This window comes from Cyprinodon variegatus, unplaced genomic scaffold, assembly GCF_000732505.1.
Source record: "Cyprinodon variegatus isolate N-32 unplaced genomic scaffold, C_variegatus-1.0 Scaffold96, whole genome shotgun sequence".
NCBI classification, from domain to species: domain Eukaryota; kingdom Metazoa; phylum Chordata; class Actinopteri; order Cyprinodontiformes; family Cyprinodontidae; genus Cyprinodon; species Cyprinodon variegatus.
This window is the reverse complement of record NW_015150549.1, coordinates 1419459-1428613: the sequence shown is the minus strand read 5'-3', so window position 1 is coordinate 1428613 and position 9155 is coordinate 1419459. Positions and strand designations below refer to the sequence as shown.

Below are 9155 nucleotides of genomic sequence, written 5' to 3'. Positions count from 1 at the left end.
TAAGCTGCCTACCCCCGATCATCAGTGCCAGATTATTCAAGCCTCCAGTGAGACATCTCTAGCGTACCCTGTGTGTTGTTCTGATTGCGTGATACTGACTACTTCTGCACTATGGACCTCTGAGCCTTCGTGTTCTAATTCTGATCTGTTTGCCTGACCTGGCTTCTGACTTAAGCTGGATTCTGCCTGCTTACAACCTTAGATCTGTCTCCTGACCTCAACTTGGATTTCCCTTTGGTACCACTTCGATTTTCTGATCATCTCGCCTGGACTCCTGTTTACCTCTTTGACACCAGCTTTGGCTTCACCTTCTGGAAATTCCTGCTTTCCCTCATCTGCTTGATTCTGCTTGTCAGCTACTTCGGCTGCGTTCTTGGCTTCAGCTCCTGGAAATCTCTGGGTGGCATCAGTTGCATGTTGTGGGAAATCATCCAGCTGAACTCCTTTCTCTGGGTTCAGACTATCCATCCATCCATCCATTATCTGACACGCTTATCCCAATTGGGGTCACGAGGGGTGCTGGTGCCTCTAGCAGTCAATGGGCAAGAGACGGGGTACACCCTGGACAGGTTGCCATCGCAGTGGGTTCAGACTATATATACAAAAAAAAAAATATATATAGATAGATAATATCTTCCCAAAATGTTTAGGGGTTCCTCATGATATAGTATGGGAAATAACACATAAAGCTTTGTGCTTTTTAGACTCAGCAGTTTATTTGGCCTTGGAATTAAATATATGCAATTTTTGTTCCACTTATTCTTTTAGTTGTATAATAGATACTGATGTTATCAGCAGCAAGTAAGATTTGCAGGAGTTCAGATATTGTTTTTGATTGATTTGATAAGTTTTTGATTGACCTTCAGAGTGAGTAAAGGCTGTCTCAGAGTATATTTTGAAAGATCCACCATGCCTGGAAGGGTTCACTTTTTCATGTTTTCTTAAATTAGAGATAACAGCTTTTACATTAGTTCCCTGGATCATTTAGCTACATGTTTTGACAGTCACTAATTGTTCAATATAATTGCAGGCTAGCAGTAATCAGGCCTTGGTGTAGCTATGCAAATAAAATGGAAAAATGAATCACAGTGATTAGGAATAATTCATAACCTAATAAGAGGGGTAATTGTTGTCTGTTTTTACATTGGAGTGGGTTTTTTTCACCTTATCAAAACAGAATAATTTTGAAAACTCCTTTTGTATTTGTTCAGATGATCTTTCTTTATAGAATCTGTTTTATGAATTAAATAATTGAAAGAGGATTAAAAGATCTCTAATCTACAAGAGAGGAAATTAAGGCTTTTGTAGAGAGTGATCTCTTCTGCATCTGTTGAGAAAAAATAAGCTTGAGAAGCAGATAGAGAAGGCTGCTTCTGTTTTAGGAAACTCCTTTGGAACCTCTGAGGAGGACTTCATCAGGAAAAATTCTTCATAAAATTATTCACATTATAGACATTTCTGAGCATCCTCTTCATTTAAGTGTTCAACAGTCAGAGGTTGATCTAGACCCACAGAGACAGACTGCTACAGGAGGTACTTCCTGCTAACAGCCATTGGCTTCTACAACAATTCACAAAGAAACCCCTATAATATGAGTTAAAACATTAAATTTTCTTTTAGGGTTAATTATCAATAATCTTTATTTCAGTAGAACTGAACAGAAGTATTTGTGCTGCATGGTGGATTGGTTAGCAGCACTGTTTAGCAGGAACAAGTTCCTGGGTTTAAATTCCCAGCCTAGGGTATTTCAGCATAGAGTTTATCTATTTCCCACATGCTTCAGCTTCTTATTTAAAGTTTAAAACATGAGAGTTAGGCTTAACCAATCACTATAAATTGCTTTTAAGTGTGGATGCTTGTGTTTCTGTCTGTGTGCCTCTGTGTTGCCCTGATATAGCAGTTAGGCACCAATCCACCATTAACCTGACAGAAAAGACGAGATGTAGATGCATGGAAAAATTATTTGGAAAAAAGAAAATAAATCAAAATTTCCTTCTCTTTGAATGTGAAAGCCTCAGATTGATATCTGCAATTGTTGTGCAGGTAAAAAGAAGGGGTTTCCAAAAAGTGGGTTCTAAGAAAGCAATGAGGAAAATTCAATATTGAAATAGACAAAAAATTATTTAAAGGCTGAAAATAAAGCCCCCCTTTTAAACAGACAGCATAACGGGAAGATAAAAAGAGTTTTATGGGAAGGATCGGGGTTGGAGCATGTAGAAAATGACTGAATGACTCATGTTAAAAAGGTAAGCTTAACTGGTAGATAACTGGATGGAAAACAATATATGATTCATGAAAAACAACCAAAAAAGATCTTTGTCAGTTTCAGAAAGAGATCTTTAAGTCCAGTTCACTGACACACTTTTATATGAAGGACTTGGTATGAAGCATGCTGCAGGAATTCAGCAGGGCACTTAAAGTTTGTCTGGTAGCAAATAAATGTTAAGAGGCAGTGGATGGTGTAATTATCTGCTTTTACCATCAAAGTCGTCTTAGTGTGCATGTTTTAGTCAAGGAGAGCTGCATGAACTGGCTCCAGACTGACGGTACTAAAATCAGACTTTATTCCATTTTGACCTATGATCCTTCTTTTATATGGAAGGCAATATTATGTAAAATTGGACTATATAACAATGGAGTAGGTACATTAATGTGGATAACTATTTGGTGTTAACTGTGATTGATCAGGGCAATTTTCAAAATGCAATCAAACCAATTTTTTAGACAATATTTTTGTCTGTAAATATAAGTTCTTGATCAACATTACATAATCATCTTGATTAGTTTTATTGGTACTGCTTGAGATTAATGCATAAATAACAAATGGTAAGACAATGAAATTGGTTTCACAATATTGACTGCTGTCAGAGGGTTTGATTAGTTGTGTTAATGGTCAGGATTATTTGATCCCTCCTTGTTAAAAAAATAACTTTTTCAAGCTTGTCAGGCCTGGAACTGCATTATTCTGGATTCTTTAATATAGTGAGATTTTTAGTTCTGGAACTATTATTCTGGGCAACATTTAAAACCCAATTCTTAACTAAATGTTCTAACCCATGGGTGTAGGTTTGCATAGGAACCATAGGGACATGTCTTTACCAAAATTTTGGTCCGACCTACTTGTCCCTACCAATAATTCTATGTGAATAACATATTTATAATTTACAATACAGTGTTGTTGCAGCACTCGCTTCTTTTCTGACAACTTGTATATTGAAGTTAATATTTTTAAATGCTCATTGTCAGTTCCTCTTATAGTTCCCGCACCCATATAAGCACAATATATCTATTTGCAGTCCCTTGAATGTGTTATTTTGCTTTGTTTTACAGTACAGAGAATATCAGCATATTAGATTAAACAAAATTAGAGTGGATTTTACCCCTGCACAATTCTATTTCTTCAAAAGAAAACTCCTGATAAATACACATACAACAGACATATTTAGACTATATTTGGTTAAAAAGGCACGTATTTATCTTCCGACTTAGTCACTGGTAAGTTCAAATGTAACCCTTTTCAAAGTGTAAGGTTGTCCCAATTTTACATTATTCTGAGCCACTGATGCTTCAAACATTGATAAACAGCATATTGTGTGTGTAGTCGTGATTATAAAATTTGTATAAATGTAGCAAAAAATGCTGGAAATGCACCCTGATGGTCACGTCAAGCGTAAAAAAAATAGGAGCATGCATAATGAGTAGGACCAATGACATCAGACATATTTAACCTAAGACCAGTATCATCCCCACCAAAGTTGAGATCAAACCTACGCCCTTGTTTTAACCCAATTTTTAGGGTAAGGTGTAAACAGCTATTTCAGCATAAAATACAGTGTGGCTAGAGGAGAGAGAGAGAGAGGGAGGAGTAATGACCTACATATATTTCTCCTTGGGTAGTCAGATCCTTTAATGCTTTTCTCAACTCTGTTAAAAACATCTGAAAGGAGGGTCAGTAGCATGAAAGTCTTTAGCAGGAGTGATAGATAGATGTGCAGAAGGATGAACTTCTGACTTCTTTTAAGTGATGCTTTATGATGGAGGGAGCACTGTGTTGTGTGTCATGTGTCAGGGCAGACTTGAGCAGTAGGGAGGGAGAGTGTGTGTCTTTTTAGAGTTTTTCTCCCAGTTGTTCCACCTCTCCATCTGAAAGCAGCAGCCACAGCACTCTGTGTTTTTTTTTTCTTTCCCCTCCTCAATTGTGGAGAAAACCCACCAGGTAAGAGACGCGTATCACGCATGATTTAACAGCGACGTGCGCCTGGCACCCGCTGCAAGGTTTGCATTGAGATTCTGGGAAGACAAATACGGGAAAAAGGAATAAAAGTCAAAGAATAGGTGGAAGGAAGGAGAGGAAGAAACACCCGGCGGCGCGTTTGCGAGCCTGCAGAGACGTGGTGGATTATTGAAGTTCCTCACTAAACGCCAACTCAGCAGAATTATTCTTTGTTCAAAAGTTACAGTAACGGTGGCGCGCGCGCCCTCACGCGCCTGACCCACTGTCTTTGTGTGCGCGTGGAGGAGTTGTGTAACTTTTTTTGTTGGGTTTATCCGGGCTGCGGCTGCATGCCAAATTGATGCTCAGGCGTTGTAGACGTGGCTTCCACAATGAATTCACTGACTGCTGGATGTGTGCTCATGCAAAGTATTTTCATTTGATTTTAGTGATGTAGAAGTCATATTTGACTTAAATTATGTGGATGAATTATAAAACCTAAGTTGTGCATATCCTTTTAAAAGCACTTTTATCCAAATTATAGTCCTACATAGTAACTGTACAAATCACTGTAAAAGTAAAATAAAAATACTTTCAGAGCAGGTGACTTACCAGAACTTTACTCTTCTTTCTAAAAACTCCAACTTTGAGGTTCCAAATTGACCTCATTTAGATTTGAAGCAATGTGTTATGTGTGCAGCACTGCTTTGGAGCTACTTATTTTTCCAAGCTGGGTCTACAGCTCAAAACTTGGTCCAAGCTTTGTTATTTTGCCGCTGTTATAACAGTGGCCTGAATGCAGACTAAAATGTGCAAAAAATGTTCAAGCATGGCCATAGCCAAGTGTTGTTGCTGAATAATTGTATAAACCTGTCAATCACACAGCGCTGTTGCAGGAGGTGATTTGCTAATAAAGTTGCTTTCAGGATGGTGGAAGTAAACTTGAAATAAATTCTATTAGGAATACTTAAGTATAAGTTTAGAAAGTATACCCGAACAAGTACTTTTAGTGTACTTGAAGTATTACTAAAGTAATACTTCTTTGAACTAAATTGGGGCATTGTAAACAATAAAGTAAACAATAGTATAGTCAAGTACACTTGACTATACTATTGTTAAGTAGATGAAATATAGTTTAGAATAAGTAAACTCTAAGTGCACTGCCTGATTTTAAGTATAAAAATTAGTGCACTTTTAGTATACTTGAATAAACTACTTTTTGCTAAGGGTATAGGTGTCATGAGGCAAGGACAGATGGACCCAGTATTAAGGAGAGACAGTCAGTAGGAAAGTTCAAAAGGTTTATTAAAATAAAAACAAAACAAAAGCGGAGCTGTGGCTCGCAGACACTGCAGGCGGGGGGGCGGGGCACCGCCCAATCTCAGGTACTCTAGGGGAGGAAACACAGGTAAGTGACCACGATAAACTGATATGATTATCTGGGTTGGTCACTTACCTGGTTTAACAGTCCAGACCACGAGTGTCCCCAGTGCTGCAGTCCCAGAGGTCATGCTGCAAGCTGATCCTGGTGAGGGATCCAGAACAGACAGAACAGGCGGTGTAGTGTACAGGAGGTAACGATGGCCTCTCACAACCACCTCCCGGTCAGGAATCGTGAGGTCCAGAGAAAATCAAGCATGTTTCTTTTAGGCATACAGTGTGAGCAGTTACATCGCATGAGAGTGTCATGCTGCACATACATCGTGAGCTGTGAACTCACACTGCACAACAAAACCCTGCGGTTTTCTTCAAACAGTGTGAGTTGCAGCTGCTTGCAACTATTGAAAAAATTGCACAGTGTACGCCGGGCTTAAGGGATAGATATGTAATTAGAGGTGTTATTTGAGAGATGTAGCCCCAAAAACAAGTCCTTTCTCTGAACGATGGTATAGCTACTATATGGCAACCTCTAAGCTGCAAGTGACTTAAACCTACTAGTCATATTGGTGCAGAATACCTTCATGTCCATGCTGGCTGGCATTGTAACCAGAAGTTAATATTTACATATCTTTGTTGCGTCATGTTTATAACAATTTTTGATAACTTTTTTCCCAATAAAACAAACACTTTTATTATGCATTACTGTAGATGTTCTATGGATGTAATAATTTAAAAAATGAAATTGTTTTGAAGAAACAGTTGTAGCTATGATATTTAAACAAGAGAGTTCTATATGACACGCATTCACTATGCACTGGCACATCCAATGTTTAGTCTCAAAGCTTAGTCTTTGGTTGTTCCTTCGCTTGAAGCAGAAAATCTGTTTTATAGTCATGGGTTTAAAAAAATTTTAAACAGAGTCTATTTTTAATGTGCACCTAGCTACTGTCACATTTTCCTCCACTTTCCCTGAAAAATATAATTTTGGGGAAAAAAGTGAAAGTGCGCAGAAGTGCACCTTTTTTTGATTTGGTCAAAAAGCTATTTGGTCAAAGAGCTGTCAGCTACAGATGCATTTAACATTCTCCCATAATAAATGTTTCTTTGTTGCCAAGGAAACATGACTCTTAGCTGCAGTTGACCATAGAAAAAAAAGGTAATGTGTTATTATGATAACTGACAATTCACTGTGAATACCATGCACTTTAATAAATGATGAGAGGGTCACCTACTGCATGTCAGTATAATGCAGAGGGCTTTGACCAAGTGTCAGTATTTAAGGAGTTGGCAGTGAGACTGTGTTGCTGCATTTTATGGGTTTGAAACATTACTTTATTCAAGGCTTATCCATCTATTGGCTTCTGGCAAGATGTAGTTCTGGGAGTTTGTGACTTTGCAAAATCTTGTGACAATTCATCTTTCTTGTGAGGTAAGATTTAAGTTTAATTTGGAATTATACTTATATAAAAAACAGAAACAGATTAATTTCTTCTCCTGTGAATTCCAGTGATATAAACCTTACATAGATATTTGATTGAGATTTTATCATCTTTATCAAGGACTCAAAATAACCCAATTAATGTTGTGATATTGATACTACCTTCTATTGTTACATCATAACTCATAAAGACTTTTGCATAGAAATAACTCATCAATGATTTTCTCTGGTTTTTGTTGGTATTTAGACACATGGCAGTATTTGTGATTAATGTATCCTTACCTTTAAAACAAAGTATAATTCTTGTCATTCCAGATGTTTTTGAGCTGCAGAATTAAATTTTGACTAAATTGATTAATTAAAATAGCAAGTCTTGTTGCAACACTAAGAATTTAAAGTATATAACTACAGTTAAAGCTCTGTGTGCTGCAGATATGGTGCTAAACTCCATGACCTTGAATAGGTTCATTCATCTCTTGGCTCATAGCCAGAAATTTAAATTGCCACAACATAAAAGGATTACCTAAGGTAATACATTTCAACTTCTGAGATCATTAATGTCTGACCAAAACAATTTTTCCTTGAAATAAATCTTCCCACAGTTTCTCCTACAGTATACAAATCTTCTGTTTCCATCCCAGAAGGCGATCTGTCCTGCTCCATCTGTAAAAGACATCAGCGTGGTCAAAACTAGAAAGGAGCATCCAGGCCAGCTTGTCAGTAAAATTTAACTAATGCATCCTTTAAAGAAGTTGGTTAATGAAGACCAGCAGTTCCACTTTGTCCTGCCTGTAAATCATCAGTTTATCTGCGTAGCAAACAGGAAGTAGTTCAGTAACTGTCCTGAAATCATTACTTTTTGTAATGGAGGAGGAACAGGACAAATTATGAATTATATCAGAGCATGTAAGGACGTTAATGCAACCTAATTAAATCTGGATCATTAATCTTTACAGTTTTCTTGATTAAAGCAATTAAATTTAGTTGATTAATGCAGCACAAATTCAAATCTATTTTCATACTAATGGTGATATTTGAAAGGAATGATTCCCTTTTACCTGAAAGAAACAACAAACCATCTGTCACTCTGAACCACCTGGAACTCTATTAAAATCTTACATAGGAAGTAAAAGTTCTTAAGGGATGTAATGGAGCCATTACATCCTTTACATCTTAAAGGATGTAAACGCTCCATAATTATATGGATTTAAATTACAATTGCTAAGAAAACTGAAATTAAGAAGAAAACTGAAATTATAACCTATGACACACATTGCAAAATTTAACTGTAGCTTGACATCTGGGTGATTGGAACAGGGATACAGATGCTCATTATAACTGCAGGGATTTTATTTTATTGGCAGTGGCCGCATAGAAATGTCAAGGCAAGGCTCCAGCCATTTCATTTTCTCACCGCCATGCTCCATTCATCATTTGAAATCTTGTTAACATTCATCCATCATTGTTAAAACACAAGGAAATCTCTGTTATTTCTCTCTTGAGCCTCATCATTGTTTATTTTATTTCCTTGTGGAGAGGAATAGAGGAACATGAAAAAATGGAAGAGAGGTTCAAAGATAAAGATGAGCTATATTGTAAACTGAAATGCCAAAAAGCAAAACAAAAGAAAAATCTCTGAACACAGTGAAATATTTAGTTTATTATATATATAATATATGTTTTGTCTCTCAGAGCTTAGTTTATTTAACCAGATAAGAGCATATATCATCACTATAAGTTAATTAATTAAACAATTCTAATAAATAAACCTTTTGAGTCTGATTTAAGTTAAACTTACGGTAGTTAACTTACCTTTTAATCTCATGTCTTGTGTAACCTCTAGCAGGATTTTTCTAATGGTTACACTGCCATCTCTGTTTCTTGTTCAATTGTGAGACGCCTCCCGTCCTGTTAGCTTTCTGTTACATATACCATGTTGGATACAATTGAAAAAGTTACATTAAGTCTTGTAAGGTTTGTGGTCAGAGACAAAAAACCCTTTTGGACTAGAAAAATTAGCAGGGCATCAAAAACTACACACCAAAAGAAGATATCAAACTGGATCCAAAACTTTGATAGATCTGACATTATATATATATATATATATATATATATATATATATA

The 9155-nt window shown here is 36.7% G+C and overlaps 1 protein-coding gene across 1 annotated transcript in view; it reads left to right on the top strand.

Moving 5' to 3' along the window:
- Positions 1-3909: 3909 nt before the first annotated feature.
- The window catches only part of c1qtnf6 (C1q and tumor necrosis factor related protein 6), a 10555-nt gene continuing 5309 nt past the window's right edge, over positions 3910-9155 (top strand). Inside the window, exon 1 of the mRNA XM_015374064.1 lies at positions 3910-4216. The gene's annotated coding sequence lies outside the window, so the exon portion shown is untranslated. The remainder of the gene's footprint in view (positions 4217-9155) is intronic.